We start from the raw sequence: 18,167 nt of genomic DNA, 5'->3' as shown, positions 1-18,167 counted from the left end.
GACTTGGATAGTTAGCTATGAATGTTATAGGTGCCTTACACGTGCCTTACGACGTGTCTGTCACCGTGATGAGAGGAGGTGGAAAAAAGATAAACTTCAGGTTTCTTATGATATGTTACGGACCAGCCGTTCACAGTTTCAAACTGCTGCTAGAATGGCTAAGGCATCTTTTCTTTCCAAAGTCATTTTGGCTAATGGTCACAACCCCCGTATGCTATTTAAAATTTTTAATTCTGTTGTTAATCCCTGTCCTGATATGCCTTTACTGTATTCACAAGCTCTTTGTGAGCGTTTTCAAATTCTTTTTTTAGATAAGGTTTCATCCCTTAAGCTTTCCTCTTCGTCTGCCTCTTATCCTGTCTTTTCCTCTGAGTGTAATTCAACTTTTCATCAATTTGAGCCCGTGTCGCTTTCGACTCTGAAGCAGCTGGTTGATCAACTGAAAAACACCAATGCTGTGTTTGATATTCTCCCATCACGCATTGTTAAGGGCTGCTTTGATGTAATTGGACCGAGCATTTTATTCTTAATGAATTTTTCTCTACTCTCTGGATCTGTCCCACTGGCCTTTAAGCATGCTGTAGTCCAGCCTATTCTGAAAAAAAAGAATCTTGATTGTTATGATCTTTTGAACTATCGACCAATCTCTAAGCTTCCGTTTCTGTCCAAGATCCTGGAGCGACTAGTTCTCTCTCAGCTTCAGGCGTACCTAGATGCGAACAACATTGCAGAGAAATTTCAGTCTGCCTTTAAGCCACGGCACAGCACTGAAACGGCCTTGCTTAGAGTTCTCAATGACCTATTTGTAAGCACTGACTCTGGACGCTCTGTGGTCCTGGTTTTATTGGACCTTTCCTCTGCTTTTGATATGGTTGATCATAACATTCTTTTACTAAGACTTGAGCATACTGTGGGTATAAGAGGCACTGCCCTCAACTGGTTTATATCTTATCTCGCTGACAGGTCTTTTTCGGTTAATTTGGGCAACTTCTCATCTTCCTCGGTACCTGTACGCTGTGGTGTGCCTCAAGGATCTGTATTAGGCCCTATTCTCTTTTCGCTATATCTGCTCCCTCTTGGAGCAATTTTTGAGAAGTATAATATTGCCTTTCATTGCTATGCTGATGATATACAGATTTATTTTGAGATTACTGATGATCTTGCTATGTCTTTTCACTATTTTTGTGAATGCATGTGTGAGGTTAAAGATTGGTTCAAGAGTAATTCTCTTGTCCTGAACGAAAAGAAAACGGAGATCGTGGTGTTTGATAGTAAAATCCCCCACGACCAACTGTGTGCTGCTCTGATGCCTTTTGCTAGCTCTCCTTCTGATTATGCCAGTAATTTGGGCATACTACTGGATAGCTCGCTTAAATTTGACAAGCAAGTGTCTGCTGTTGTGAGGTCTAGTTTTAATCAGCTGCGCCTCATTTCTAAGGCTAAGTGCTACATTCCGCACAATGACCTGGAAAAACTCATTCACGCATTCGTGACTTCCAGGTTGGATTACTGCAACTCTCTTTACATTGGCCTTTCCTCCACCCTTCTCGTTAGATTGCAGACTGTCCAGAATGCAGTGGCACGCCTTTGACAGGTAGCAGGAAGTTTTTTCCATCACTCCTGTTCTTGCTGGCTTGCACTGGCTTCCAATTAAATACCGTATTCAATTTAAAATATTACTTTTCACCTACAAAACCATTAATAATTTGGTGCCGAGCTACCTCAATGAGCTTCTCAGGTTACACACTCCTGTCAGAGCACTTAGATCTGCTACCCAAATTCTTCTGGAGCAACCTCGTTCTCGGCTGAAGTCTCGCGGTGACATGCAGCGTTTGCTGTAGCTGCCCGGTCTTATGGAACAACCTTCCTGTGTCTATCCGGGCGTCTGACTCTCTGCCTCTGTTTAAATCATGGCTGAAGACTTATTTCTTTAATCTTGCCTTTCCACCTAGTTAACACTTGGTGTGCGTTGGTACATTTTTATCCGTTATGCTTGTGAACTACTTTTATATCTTATGATTGTCAAGGTTTTATAATTGATACGTGCCAGGTCCTTTCTCTTTTCCCTCCCATCTCCCTTTTCCTATTTTATTTTTGTCAAGCACCTTGGTATACCCTTGGTTTTTTAGTGTGCTTTATAAATAAAGTTTATTATTATTATTATAGGTGATTTTCTCAGTATTATTGTAGGGCCTTTACCTTATAATATATAGAACACTTAGGGCATTGTTTTGATTTGGTGCCATATAAGGAAAACTGATAGTTAGCTTTCATTCTTAAGCCTCTAATTATTATTACATTAAGTAATAATGTGAATTATTGTTTACAGGCTGAGTTGTGCTGCACAGTATGCTGTGTTGCTACATGGAAGTTTTAGAGTGTGACACAAGGAAATGAGTGCGTCAGAAAGTTAGACAAGCATCACTTTCTGTCTGGATTGTTCGGTGCGCACAACCTGTATTTTATTTGCTGCAAGCATATATGTATATCAATATTTTATAGAACGACCCACGTTATGATTTTTACATATTTAAGTGGCCAGTTCCACTGATGCACTGAAGGTCCCCGCGTCAGGGCCAGGCCCCACTGCATGCACCTACCCAACACCCCAGCAACACACCAACCAGGACCCAAGCCCCACAGGCCCAGCCAGAACCCCAGCCTGGAGGCGGAGCAACCCCAGAAACCCAAGTCCCCAAACCTGCTCTGGAAATGAATAGCAAGTTGCTTTATTGTATGTATTGATCACATATTAACAATATCACTTCAGTAATAATAATATCACTTTGTTACTTAGGATAGCTTCACATCTGTGTCTTATGTTTCGACACACACAGTGAGGCCATTGTGAGTAGACCAGAGACATCCAGGCACCGCGTGTGTGGGGGGGATGAATAGATAGGTAGTTGGGGCCGGGGGTTTGACTCTGGTACATAGGGAGGTGACAGCATGGTTGTAATTCTCTCTCTCTCTCTCTCTCTCGCCCTCTCTCTCTCTCTCTCTCTCTCTTTCTTTCTCTCTCTCTCTTTCTCTGAAGGGAAGGTTTCAAGGATGAACTGAGCTGAAGGTATAGCCGTGTGAGATGTTGCAATATGTAGGAGTTGTGGAATATCTTTGTCAGTGTGTGTATATAAGAGATCAGGGTGGTGACCATCGTTAGAGATCACTTTGGCGTTTGACCAGAGCGCTCTGTCCATGAGGCAACGTGATTAAACACATTTCAAAAAGATGCTCATTGGGTGTTTTTTTAAAATTGCCATTACAGGACTCACCTGGTAACCTACGTCCACCGGCACAGACCCCCCCAACCACAGCTGCCAGGTCAGGACCACAGACAAGCTGAGTGTTGAGTGAGTCTCATGGGCCGTCATCAGTGAGTATGACCTTAAAGACTTCTATTTGTTTTGTAACTTCACAGTATGGTAAACTAAACCACATGACCCTGCCACATCCGCCTACACTATACCATACCTTCTTGTGTTGTAATAGTAATTTTACAATGTATGTTGAAGGAATATTACTGCCCTCTGTTGGTGTGTTTGTGCATTACATGCAATAAAAGGTGTTCGTTAAAAACATCAGGTTATGGGCCCAGAGGTCGCCAAAGGAAGCTGCTAACACGTTTTTTGGGAGTCATAAACAGGATTGTGGGATTCACAATGGAAGATAGAATGTTTATTGACAAGCTGAACGGACCGGAGAATTGGGCAACGTGGAAATTTCAACTGGAGCACCTGTTGAAGGCAAAAGGACTGTGGGGTATGGTACAAGAGACGGAGCAGCTAGCTGCGGATGCTAATGCCCAAGTACGAGCTGAATTTGAACGGAAGAAGGAAAAAGCTTTTTCAGTGCTGGTACTGAATGTAAGTACACCCCAATTGTACTTGATAACAAACTGTAAGACCCCAAAGAAGCATGGGAGATGCTAAAAGCACAGTTTGAAAGAGATACTGTTGCTAACAAGCTATTTCTGAAGAAGAAGTACTTCCGGTGTGAAATGAAGGAAGGAGAACATCTCAATGATCATTTAAAAGGATGAAGGAACTTACTGATCAGCTAGGGGCAATAGGTTCTGTAATTGAAGAGGAAGATCAAATTGTCACCCTTCTAGGTAGTTTGCCACCCAGCTATGCAACTGTTGTTACTGCTTTGGAGACAAAGATGGACAGTCTGACACTACAGTTTGTTCAACAAGCCTTGATAAATGAGGAACAAAAGCGAGTGCTTACTGACAACACCAATGTGTCCAGTAGTGTATCAGCTATGTCATCTCAGATGCATAGAAATGAGCAGAGTGGATCAAAAACAGGGGAGCAAACAGCTCCGACTCATGGAGATGTTACAGATGTGGGAAGGAAGGACATATCAAGCGTGATTGTCCAAGCATTAAAAGAAATACAAAACCCACAAGGCTAAAAAGCGTGCTGTATAAAGACAAAGAGGACTCATATGAGGGAGCTTTTGTTGTAAATGAGTCATGTAAAAGTGATGCACAACAAGAAGAATGGTTAATTGATTCAGGAGCGTCAAAACACATGACATGGAATAAAGAAGCTCTACAGAACTACCAAGAGTTTTCAGAACCACAAACAGTGAAACTCGGTGATGGCAGAGTAGTTGAGGCTTTAGGCCTGGGCAACATAACAATGAAAATGTCATTCAGAGTTAGTGATGGAAAAGATGTCACAATGTTTGATGTGCTGTATGTTCCCAAATTATCAATGAACCTTTTCTCAGTGGGAGCTGCTGCCAAGAAAGGAAACACAGTGAAGTTCAAAAGGACTCATTGCTACATAAGAGGAAAGAATGGAGCTCTCCATGGAATGGGAACACAACGATCTGACGGATTGTATCAGCTGGACATCGAGGAAACTGCACAACTTGTCATGGGCGTCAACTGCATCAGTTCCAACAAGTATGTGGCATCAGCGCCTAGGTCACACTACAAATCTGGAAAAAGTCAAAAACTTGGTAAAAGGAGTTAGCTTTACAAATGAAGAGGAGGACATTTTTTGTGAAGCTTGTGTTGAGGGCAAATTATCAAGAAAGCCTTACAAATCAGTGGGAGAAATTCGATCAAAACATAAGTTGCAATTAGTGCATAGTGACGTTTGTGGTCCTTTTCAAACTGAGTCACTAGGAGGAAAAAAGTACTTTGTAACTTTCATTGATGACTACTCCAGATGTTGTAAAGTGTATTTCATAAGAGAAAAACGGAAGTCCTGAGCAAGTTCAAAGAGTTTGAAAGAATCTTCTCGAATGAATGTGGACAGGGAGTAATAAGACTCAGAACTGACAATGGTGGGGAATACACATCTAAAGAGTTTCAAGAATATTTGAAAGCTCAAGGCATCCACCATGAAATGACTGTACCACACACACCACAGCAAAATGGTGTCGCAGAGAGAAAAAACAGAACTCTAGTGGAATCAGCTAGAAGTATGCTGTCACATGCAAAGTTGCCAAACACATTCTGGGCAGAAGCTGTTGCTACTGCAGCTTACATACAGAATAGGCTCCCAACATCTGCTTTAAAGAATGAAACACCCTATCAGAGATGGTATGGAAAAAGCCAGATGTTAGCCATATGAAAGTATTTGGTTGTGTTGCTTATGCTCATGTTCCAGACACAGAGAGAAAGAAGCTGGACAAAAAGGCAGTGAAAGTTCGTTTCCTGGGATATGCAACCAATGCAAAAGGCTACCGACTGTGGGATGAGCAAAAGGAAAATACTGATTCGACGAGATGTGGTCTTCAATGAAACAGAGTTTAAATGCAAACAAAGTGAAGATGATCTCTGTTTTGGGAATGAGGTGACACTACACACGGATGAAAGACAAACAAGTACTGAGGAGACTGTCGCCAGTGATGCTGCGAAAGGAGATCAGCGGATCAGAAGACCTCCAAAGAGATATGGATTTGAGGAGTTTGCTGATGTAGCTACAGTTGATCATTATGCAAACCTCTGTTGTGTCACAGAACCAAAAACACTGGAAGAGGCTATGTCAAGTCCAAATGCAAAGGAGTGGAAAGAAGCAGCTGATTTGGAATATGAGTCACTGCTGGAAAATGACACATGGGACTTAGTGGATCTACCAAAGGATCGTAAAGCAGTTGGATCAAAATGGGTCTTTAAAGTTAAGCATCACAGTGATGGACAAGTGGAAAGATACAAGTGCAGACTTGTTGCCAAAGGGTATTCACAGATTTATGGTGCAGACTATGATGAAACATTCTCTCCAGTTGTACGATTTGGTTCAATTCGTACATTGTTATCATTTGCTGTGCAAAACAACCTGAATGTGCATCAAATGGATGTTGTGACCGCATTCTTGAATGGACACCTGGAAGAGGAAATCTACATGGAGCAGCCGGAGGGTTACATCAAACCTGGACAGGAACATCTAGTGTGCAAACTAAACAAGTCAATATATGGACTGAAGCAGTCTCCACGTTGCTGGAGCAAAGCTTTTACAGAGTTCATGAAAAGTATTGGTTTTACACAGAGTACCTCAGATCAGTGTGTGTTTGTTAGAACAGGTCAGGAGTTGGAAATATTGGCTGTGTATGTTGATGATCTGATTTTGATTACAGAATCAGCAGAGAGCATGACGAACTTAAAGGACACTCTGAAGAAACACTACAAAATGAAGGACATGGGTGAGCTATCGTACATTCTGGGCATCTCAGTGGTCCAAGACAAGGCCAAAAACCATGTTGTGCTTCATCAGAGACAGTATATTGAAAACATACTACAAAAGTATGGAATGTACAGTGCCAATCCTGTAGCAACTCCAGCCGACACAAATGTTAAATTAAGAAAGAGTGATGATGTCAGTCAACCTGTAAACCCAAGCATGTATCAGTCAATGGTTGGAAGTTTATTGTATGCTGCCATGGCCACACGACCAGATATTGCACAAGCAGTGAGTGTGGTGTCAAGATTCAATGCAAACCCAAACACTACACACCTTACAGCTGTGAAAAGAATCCTGAGATATTTGAAAGGAACTCTAAACCTGGGACTCAAATATCAAAGAACAGAAACAGGAACCTTGATTGGGTATTCAGATGCTGATTGGGCAGGTGATCAGGACGATCGACGTTCTACAACTGGAAACATCTTTCTACTTGCAGGAGGTGCAGTCAGTTGGCTTAGCAAGAAACAAGCAACAGTTGCACTTTCAACTGCAGAGGCTGAGTATATTGCTTTGAGCCAAGCCGCACAAGAAGGAGTTTGGTTAAGACGACTACTAACTGAACTTGGAATGGAAACCACAGCAACAGTGATCCTGGAGGACAATCAAGGAGCAATTGCAATCGCAAAAAATCCAGTTGATCATGCAAGAACAAAGCACATAGACATTCGTTACCACTACATCCGTGAATGTGTGCAAAATGGACAAATCCAGCTGAAGTATTGCTGTACAGAGAACATGAAGGCTGACATCTTAACCAAACCACTGCCTAGACAAAGGTTTGAGTATCTCAGAGAGAAGATTGGACTGTGTTCAGTTTAAAAGGGTTATCCTTAACATGCCTATATTATGCTTATGTTAAGACGTCAAGCATATAACTGTAATGAAGAATAATGTTTTTGTCTAAGATGGACACAGTACATTTTTTTTGTGTGAGTTCAAAACGAGAGAAAATGTTTATTTTCTAGTAACACTGTGATATAGGTGCATAATGTTGTTTTTTTTTGGAAAGAAATAAGCAATGGCAGTCAAGTAAGTGAACTCCATGGTAAAATTAAGTGGGAGTGTTGTAATAGTAATTTTACAATGTATGTTGAAGGAATATTACTGCCCTCTGTTGGTGTGTTTGTGCATTACATGCAATAAAAGGTGTTCGTTAAAAACATCATCTTGTACCATCCATTTGAATGTAAATAAACTCCACCTCTTACAATCTATTCCCTGGATGTCAGCCTCTATTTCTGACCGATGATAAGTACTGTAGCAGAACCCAGCATTGAACTGGCGTTCACCATTCTGTATAATGTTACTGTTTTTATTGTCTTGGAGCACCTGAAAGCACAAAAATGCCAAAGAAATTTAAACTTCATCACATGCAAACTAAAAAACTGTTTCAGAAAAGTACGCGCTTGTGTTTCTGTGGTGATTTCTGATGTGTTTGCATCTTTTTTCCATGACTTAAGGTCTGACCTTAACAAAAGAGAAAGCAGGTCCAGAGTTCTGCTGCTTGAAGAGGAATCCTGACAACATGGCAATGATGACGGGGCTCTCTGCTTCAGACTGAATATATATATACATTTACAGGTAGTGACTCTTTTGTGCAGCCTAAAATAAAGTTGGTTAATATGTGCATCATACCTGTTTCATACCAGATGTTGTTTAACATGCCATAACTCGAGTTTCCCCAAGTGCAGTACTGTAGCATCCCTCCCTACAAAGCTGTGATCTGCAGAATTTCAATGACCTTTAGTAACCCCGAGTACATTAATGCCAGGCGTTTTTTTTTTTTTTTTTACCTGCAGTGTTGCATCAGCATAACCCAAATATCCTTGGGCAACATACTAACCCCAAGTTGCTCTCGGATGTGTATCAGTGTGATAGTCATGATTGTTGATTGGTTTCTTCTCCACATTTTTATAACAGCACTACTTTCTACACTGTTTAAATAATGCTCGCAAGGATTGTACCACAGTGTGTTCCAACATAACTTTTACACCCTTTCGTTTTGTAAGTCTGTAGATGAGATTGTTAGAGCACCATGAGGCAGAGCTACAGCCTATAAACCATCATTTATATTAAGGTTAACATTTTTAAACTTAAACTGTGTTGATTCACATTAATGTCATGAGGAATACCGAGCTTTGCTACCATGAGAAAATAAATGTACACAACTTGTTTTGAAAGGAGAAAGACAAAGTCCTGTTCCTTCAATCATCACATACCTGAATATAAAGTATGCCGGTTTGTCATGGGTATGTTTGCAGTATGGGCGAGGTTTAATGCTGTCGTCATTGCAGTGGTGTGACAACTCCATTATCTTTGAACAACTACAAGAATCATTTCTTATGAACTGAAACTTTTGTGCAACAAATACACAACAACCAAAGTGCTTGTTTAAATCAGGTCACCTAAGACATTTCTTGTAAGGCAATAAAGAAGTTTCTGTTCTGGTTTCCATGAACTGTTCCAGTAGTGACTGAAAAAAAAGTTAAATTGCTGTTGAAAAAATAGTAACTAGGACACTGCTTATTAGTAGTACAGATATAAAATGCTCCATTTGAAATTAAAAATCCAGCACTTTCAAAAATGTGCTTGGATGCATGTTGGTGTCTGTCTCCGCCTGCAGACAGGAGGAAGAACTTTTTGGGCCCTAATTATTTTAAATTTGTAATTTATTTTCTCTGAGGAAGGTCCGAGGTTTAAAGAAGTGCAGTACATCTGCCGTCCTTACAGATCTGCCAGTGATCTTTTTTGCTCCCACACATAATACATACACATTTTCAGTGACCTTTATATACACTCTCTATGATAAGCTTGTTCTTGTTTGTTTTCATTTTAAGCAACTGATTCAACATAAGGATTAAAACAGAAAGAAAAACCCTTGAAATAACCCGTGTGTGAAATCCATAATAAAGATAGCATTAAATAAATAAATATGTCAAACCCCCTGAGATCCAACCTGACAATCACTTGTTCCATGATGACTAAAGAAAGTGTAGTTACTTCGCAGACCCAGTGACGCCGACTCTAAGAGTTTCATTTTCCAGGAAAACAGCTGATCCTCACACTCCTATATAAGTCCAGTCGTCCAACACAGTCCAGGCTTAGGCTCCTGATCCTGAGTGCAACAATGGGTCTGTGTGAGTACAGCTGCCTTTTTCAAATCATCTCTACATCATATAAGCTTGTGATTGTAGCATCACAGAAAATGTCTAAATATTTCAGGCTGAGCTTTGGTAAGATGTTTTTTTCTTTCTTTCTTATGTTTCAGTGACAGCCGCAGCAATCGCAGCGGGGCAGGTAACAAACCTCTTTGTTTATTGATGTCTTTTACCTCTAAAACTCAAAAGTGAAGTCACACATATCATACATGTATTCATTTTGAAGCATCCTGATGATCAGTAACCAAGTGTTTCTTCCTGTTGTCAGGTGGAGCAGTGGTCTCTGCTCCTATTGTCCTGGGGCTGTAGGTTTCACCTCAGCTGGAATAGCAGTTGGTTCCTACGCTGCAAGCTGGATGTCTGCAGCTGCTATAGCCAATGGAGGAGGAGTGGCAGCAGGTAGTGCAGTGGCTGTTTTGCAGTCAGCAGGTAAAAAAAAAAAAGTAATAAATGTTTTATCAGCGATTACTCAAAAACCTTTATTATAAACCTGAAAGATCCAAGAAACAATAACATGCGACTGTGCTGCAGTGACGATGTCTGACGGACTATTAGGGCCACGTTAAGAAAAATATTATCATTTTGAGAATAAAGTCGAAATGTGGAGATTACAAGTGTCTGAAGACAAACTGCCACAGTTGCTACTGTATATCATCAGAGTTTGTGAAATTGTGCTTCAGAATCAGTTTTAGTAACAAAGAAAGAAATGATTTCTCTTTTAGCTCATAAACACAGTGTGATGATAAGTGTTAGGTTGTACAAAAAGCCACGGCTGGCAATGGACCAGAGCGTTCTCATTTTTGCGATCTCGTCATGTAGGAACGTGTTGGGTACCGAAAGCGTAAAATGTTGACGATTTGTCACATAGCGTAAAATATTACGCTTAGGGAGTGAGAACGTGTTGAATGGACAGATGCGAGGTTATCGATGGTTACACCTTCGTGCAATAAAAAGGGTGAATGTTGTATTACAAGACAGCTGATCAATTTGTTTCACTAACTCATCTAAATAAGTAATTTTCTTTAGTGGATATAGCGCATGTGGCAGTTTGTGTTCAAACAGTAATTTCCATATCAACAATATTTCTCTTGTGGCTCTAATACTCCGTCGTAGGATAAAGCCTCCTCTCTTCTATGCAACTCAGTTACTTGATCTAACTGCTCGATCAGCTGTCTGGTATTCTGAAGCTTGTTTTCTCTCTGCAGGTATGGCAGGTCTGTCTGGGGCCGCCACCGCAGCCGTGGGTACTGTTGGAGGAGCTGTTGGAGGATTGGTGGCTGCTCTCATCTGAGACCAGGAATTATGATAATCAGAAAGAAAAATAATAATAGTAATAAATGATATATTTACTGCTGCCAATTGGAAACAGTTGCAATACTATCAGCGTCATGCTTCAGCAAAGCTTGGCTGAAATTTGAGTGCTGGTAATGCTGTGGTGTTTTATTACAAAACACATGAACACGGTCAAATTGTGCAACTTTAAATAAAGCCCTAATAAAATAATGAAAACATTTTAAAGTTGTGGTTATTTGTATTGTTATGTTTATATGTTATTATTTATTTATGTATGTGTTATCTTAAAAAATAAGACATGTATCATTATTTTTATGTAACTGAGTCCTAAGGCTGACATACTTACTATATTTGCTATAAAAATAAAGCGATCACCAAAGCTTGAAGTGAAAACACAAAGTTGGACACACTGAGTGTCGCACATGATACAAATTCTACCTGTAAGCATAAATTATTTGGATTTTATTTTTTCACTGCATTATTATCTGCTGACAAATACGTGATATCTTTCCATCTGGTTATAAATTGATGGTCTGCCAAAACTGATTTCGACATTTAAACTGTTATGAATGACGTAATGGCATTTAATCTAATGCAATTCTTTCATGAACGAAATCAACATATATTTATTTTATTTTATGATATAAAGAACATTTCTTTCAGAAGCTACGGTCACAAACATACTGGTTTCTTCATTTTACACATGTGATCCCTTCAGTAAACCTACTAACACCACCCATTTATCAATATAAGCAAAGACAAGAAACACAAAAGTAAGGAGAAATCACTCTCCAGTCTGTGTTGCTCTCTGTCGCCCTCTGTTGTTCAACTCTGATCATAAAGTTTTGTCTCCGAGGAAATGAAACCTTGCTTGCTATAAAAATCAGCCCATTTCAGAGCAGACGCAGAGCAGATAAAGACATGGACCCCGGTGAGTTATTTGAGTTTATGTGCATGGATCGTCTTTAATAAAAAAAATAAAAGATGGATTTTAATGTCTGTTCTTATGTTGTGTTATAGTGACAGCTGTGTGCAGTGCTGCAGGAGCAGGTAAGCAGTTTATTTAATTTTAACTCATTTGAATCAAAGCCCGATCTATGTCTGATCCATGTCTTGTCTTCCTGCAGTAGGTGCTGTAGTCGCCGCTCCTGCTCTTCTGGGAGCTGCTGGTTTCACCTCAGCAGGAATAGCTGCAGGCTCTCCTACGCTGCAGGCATGATGTCGTCTGCTGCAGTTGCTAATGGAGGAGGAGTGGCAGCTGGAAGTGTGGTGGCTGTTTTGCAGTCAGCAGGTAAATTAATAATTAGACGTTTTATTCGGATTTTAACTTGCAACAACATGCAAAAAGACAATTTTCATGAAAATATCACAATTTTAGATTAGATAATGACACTATATTGTGTCATTATGATAATAAATATAACAATGACATCATCAATTATATCATTAATGATAACGATAACTGTGAATAATGATAATGATACAGTACACTGTGATATCAGCAGAGCTGAAGTGATATTTACTTATTAGGCACAAAGTATAAGTATTTCTCAGCTTCTTTGTGTAATGGTGCTGCAGGTGCAGCTGGTCTGTCTGCTACTGTTGGTGCTGCTGTGGCTGGTGCTGGAGCAGCAGTGGGATGGTTGGCGAGTTTCATCAGCTGAAAATCATGAAGAACTCATATATTTGCTTTATGCCATAACTGGAAGTCTTGTTACTCTGCTAAAGTTTTTTTCCTACCAATTTATGCAAACACTTTTTCATTATTATGTTTTGACTGTTAGAAAATTATATTAGTAGTAATAAAATGCATTTAAAAGGTTTACTACCTCATTGTCTTATTTTAAATAAACCCTTTCACGCCGCAGTGGTCACTACAGTGGACAGCTATTCAAAGGCTGTTTTCTTGTATTTGTGTCAGTGTTGATGGTTTACTTGCACATAAACCACTACATTGGACACTGATGTGTCGCTCCATACCCTGCCACCCACTGGTGGTTTAATGTTACTATAGATGTATGACTTGTTTGATTGTAATTGTTGTTATTTAATCCTGTCATGCATGAATTATGACAACTTCAATCAGGAGTTTTTTCTTAAGTATTTTTATTCACCTTTTATGCCTAAAGATGAATAAAATACTTAAAAAAAAAAGGCCTACATTATGATTTTGTCATAATCACAGAATACCACAATAAATTTAAAAGGTATAAATGTAAGCCTGTAAATGAATAGGTATGTCCAAATTAAGTGAGGTCGTATCCTCATGCAGTCCGCATTTGAAGGCCAATTACGTCACAGCCAGGCGAGGAAGGCTGCTCCAAATGCGGCCGACAAATGCGTCCTTCTTTTCCCGAATTTGAAGGATGGGTCGGGTGTATCTTTCGTGGCCCAACCTGTCCCAGAATTCATGGCGTGACCCAGCCAATTCCAGTTTCCAACAGAGAGGGCAGCTACTTAGTTTTAATATTGTCAGGGGTTGCAGTGTGGGTGAGGGAAGGCGGACCCAAACGCTGGACTCACAGGTCAGTTAAGGCTGGTGTTTAGTGCAGAACGAAATGAACGAACAGAACTGAAGCAGAAATGGCTGGCTGGCTGACGGAACTGAACATACGACAACCTAACAGCGACAATGACACGCCAGTGAACCGGTAAAACTGAGGAACTTAAATACACAGACTGAATGATGACAATAATTGGGCACAGGTGAGTACACGGCTGAACATAATGAAACAGGAAATGGAACATGTGGAAAAAACAGTGAACATGAACTTAAAACGCTGGGTCAATGACCCAGGAATCCTGACAAATGTTACTCTTATTACTCTTTGTGGGTCACAAAATAAACTTTTAACATATTTTCAGGCAAGAATGTAGGTGTGTAAACTTTACATATCTGCTTGGTTTATCAAGACATCACATATTTGAAAAAGTGTCCGATGTTTTCAGAGACGTCTGTTACCCACCAGCCTGATAGCTGACCGGGAGGTCGAGGCTCACTAGAGCTGGCGAAAACACTGAACTCCCGGCACATCATTTTCAAATCCACCATGGCTTTCACTACTCAGGTTAAACATGATATATAAGTCACTTAGATAACTTAAAAATGCTATTGTTTGGCTTTTGTCAGTCTTTTATTTGTTCCTTAATAAATCGGTTTGGCTGAGATTAAAGTTATAGTTTTACACAGCTGAATAAACGTCAAACAGAGAACTGATTAAACAGAGGTGTGAGATGATCGAGAATTTACTCCAATGTCGTGTTACATTTTAGATAGCAAGGAGCAGACGGCCGAGTTTATTAAACTCCACGAGACAGCTAGTGATGCAAATCTGAAGGCTAGACCGTCCCATTTCACATCCTCGCACTTCCGACCCTCTCGTTCTTCGAAGGACCCAGCCCACGTAGACCGCGAAGGCTGGGTCTTCTGAAGGATGCAGCCTATGAATTGGGACATAGCTAAAGTGCCTCCACACTGCTCCCCCTGGTGGATGCACATGATGTGACCACCGGTTGTCCTAAATGCCACTTAGAGGCGTTACTACAATGGCAATCAGTCAGTAATCCGTCATACATCCAAGGTGGTCCTGTCAGGGATGAGGCAGCCAATTTAAGTGGCCAGTTCCACTGATGCACTGAAGGTCCCCGCGCCAGGGCCAGGCCCCACTGCATGCACCTACCCAACACCCCAGCAACACACCAACCAGGACCCAAGCCCCACAGGCCCAGCCAGAACCCCAGCCTGGAGGCAGAGCAACCCCAGAAACCCAAGTCCCCAAACCTGCTCTGGAAATTAATAGCAAATTTCTTGATTGTATGTATTAATCACTTATTAACAATATCACTTCAGTAATAATAATATCACTTTGTTACTTAGGATAGCTTCACATCTGTGTCTTATGTTTCCACACACACAGTGAGGCCATTGTGAGTAGACCAGAGACATCCAGGCGCCGGGTGTGTGGGGGGGTTGGATAGATAGGTAGTTGGGGCCGGGGGTTTGACTCTGGTACATAGGGAGGTGACAGCATGATTGTAATGCTCCCTCTCTCTTTCTCTGAAGGGAAGGTTTCAAGGATGAACTGAGCTGAAGGTATAGCCGTGTGGGATGTTGCAATATGTAAGAGTTGTGGAATGTCTTTGTCAGTGTGTGTATATAAGAGATCAGGGTGGCGACCATCGTTAGAGATCGCTTTGGCGTTTGACCAGAGCGCTCTGTCCATGAGGCAACGTGATTAAATGTCACACAGTGGAAATTTGTATTTATCTTGTATATTGTTTTTATTCTGATTTTTTGTGTTTATTTATGACTGTCGTTTTATTTGCATGGTTTTATTCTGTTTCTATTGCATGGTTTTTAGTGTTTTATGTGACATAGTTTTTAATCCACTGTGGACTGGCTACACATGGGACAAATTAGCTGATAGGGACCACCTGCTGAGGCATGGGTGTATCCAGAGGTGGCCTATCAGCTGTGTAAAGACCTTTTAAAAGCAGGCTAGCTGAGCACTGAAGGAGAGAGGCCCCAGACTAGAAGGTTAATGCTAGATGGCCAGCATGACACGGCGACCCAGTCCTGACCTCATGGAACGGCAACAGTAGGAGACAACGCGTGTGATTGGCAGCAAGGCAGAGGTTTACCTCTGCCTGCATTTGTGAGTAGGGTCTCTACTGTTGTTTACTGGGTGCAGCTGGGTTGGGAGAGGGTCGCCATGGCCATGAGCCAGGGCCGCTTCTGGGACCATTGTTCTGGCCCCTATTTGTTATTTTACAGGACACCGACGCAAGGGGAGCTGTGGCGGTGGTCGCATGATGGATTCGGTGCAGAACACAAGCTGGGCTGGGATGTGATGGGCCAGTGGAAGGACAAGAAGATGGGAGGCTCTTCCTTGTCTGTCAAGACGGGCTGGCGTGGACTCTGCTCTAAAGAAGGAATTCCTGGCCCGCTGATGGACCCATAATGAACATGTGGCATAATTATAGCAGGGGGTTTTTAGTGAATATAGAAAATGGTAGTTTTATGGGTTTTAGAATTGTTTTATTTAGTTTTAGTAGATTGAAAACATTTTATTACGTACATTTTAAGGGTGTTTTTATTTGTGCTCCCTGGCCTAGTAATAAACTGTTTCTGATCAGACCTGCTTCATCTCTGTTCCCGTGGTATCTGACTCGCTTGCTCCCGCTTGTATTTTAAAGAATCTTTCTTCTTAGCATGACATTCTGGCACGACTGCTTTAGTATCCCCGTTTGTTACATAAACACATTTCAAAAAGATGCTCATTGGGCGTTTTATAAAATTGCCATGACAGGACTCACCCAGTAACCTATGTCCACCGGCACAGACTCCCCAACCACAGCTGCCAGGTCAGGACCACAGACAAGTTGAGTGTTGAGTGAGTCTCATGGGCCGTCATCTTAAAGACTTCTATTTGTTTTGTAACTTCACAGTATGGTAAACTAAACCACATGACCCCGCCACATCCGCCTACACTATACCATACCTTCTTGTACCATCCATTTGAATGTAAATAAACTCCACCTCTTACAATCTATTCCCTGGATGTCAGCCTCTATTTCTGACCGATGATAAGTACTGTAGCAGAACCCAGCATTGAACTGGCGTTCACCATTCTGTATAATGTTACTGTTTTTGTTGTCTTGGAGCACCTGAAAGCACAAAATGCCAAAGAAATTTAAACTTCATCACATGCAAACTAAAAACTGTTTCAGAAAAGTACGCACTTGTGTTTCTGTGGTGATTTCTGATGTGTTTGCATCTTTTTCCATGACTTAAGGTCTGACTTTAACAAAAGAGAAAGCAGGTCCAGAGTTCTGCTGCTTGAAGAGGAATCCTGACAACATGGCAATGATGACGGGGCTCTCTGCTTCAGACTGAATATATATATATACATTTACAGGTAGTGACTCTTTTGTGCAGCCTAAAATAAAGTTGGTTAATATGTGCATCATACCTGTTTCATACCAGATGTTGTTTAACATGCCATAACTCGAGTTTCCCCAAGTGCAGTACTGTAGCATCCCTCCTACAAAGCTGTGATCTGCAGAATTTCAATGACCTTTAGTAACCCTGAGTACAATAATGCCAGGCGTTTTATTTTTTTTTTTCACCTTACCTGCAGTGTTGCATCAGCATAACCCAAATATCCTTGGGCAACATACTAACCCCAAGTTGCTCTCGGATGTGTATCAGTGTGATAGTCATGATTGTTGATTGGCTTCTTCTCCACATTTTATAACAGCACTACTTTCTACACTGTTTAAATAATGCTCATAAGGATTGTACCACAGTGTGTTCCAACATAACTTTTACACCCTTTCGTTTTGTAAGTCTGTAGATGAGATTGTTAGAGCACCATGAGGCAGAGCTACAGCCTATAAACCATCATTTATATTAAGGTTAACATTTTTAAACTTAAACTGTGTTGATTCACATTAATGTCATGAGGAATACCGAGCTTTGCTACCATGAGAAAATAAATGTACACAACTTGTTTTGAAAGGAGAAAGACAAAGTCCTGTTCCTTCAATCATCACATACCTGAATATAAAGTATGCCGGTATGTCATGGGTATGTTTGCAGTATGGGCGAGGTTTAATGCTGTCGTCATTGCAGTGGTGTGACAACTCCATTATCTTTGAACAACTACAAGAATCATTTCTTATGAACTGAAACTTTTGTGCAACAAATACACAACAACCAAAGTGCTTGTTTAAATCAGGTCACCTAAGACATTTCTTGTAAGGCAATAAAGAAGTTTCTGTTCTGGTTTCCATGAACTGTTCCAGTAGTGACTGAAAAAAAAGTTAAATTGCTGTTGAAAAATAGTAACTAGGACACTGCTTATTAGTAGTTGTTAAGGGTCCGAAATTGAGGACGAGAGGAAAACAATGATGGTCCAAAAGAGGTCGATCAAACAATTGATTTTAATGAATACACGCAGCGTGGGGAGACGTAAACTGTAAAACATCAGTTGTAAATCCCCACCCAAAAATA

At 40.8% G+C, this 18,167-nt stretch overlaps 1 long non-coding RNA gene across 1 annotated transcript; it reads left to right on the top strand.

Moving 5' to 3' along the window:
- Positions 1-11,938: 11,938 nt before the first annotated feature.
- On the top strand, positions 11,939-12,346 carry LOC120435042. Its single transcript, XR_005609482.1, has 3 exons — positions 11,939-12,083; positions 12,173-12,202; positions 12,280-12,346. It is a non-coding gene; the product is annotated as an uncharacterized LOC120435042 (long non-coding RNA).
- Positions 12,347-18,167: the final 5,821 nt, after the last annotated feature.

This window comes from Oreochromis aureus, linkage group 19 (genome assembly GCF_013358895.1).
Source record: "Oreochromis aureus strain Israel breed Guangdong linkage group 19, ZZ_aureus, whole genome shotgun sequence".
Taxonomy (NCBI): Eukaryota; Metazoa; Chordata; class Actinopteri; order Cichliformes; family Cichlidae; genus Oreochromis; species Oreochromis aureus.
The sequence above is the reverse complement of the archived record's forward strand: the minus strand, read 5'-3'. Positions and strand labels throughout refer to the sequence as shown.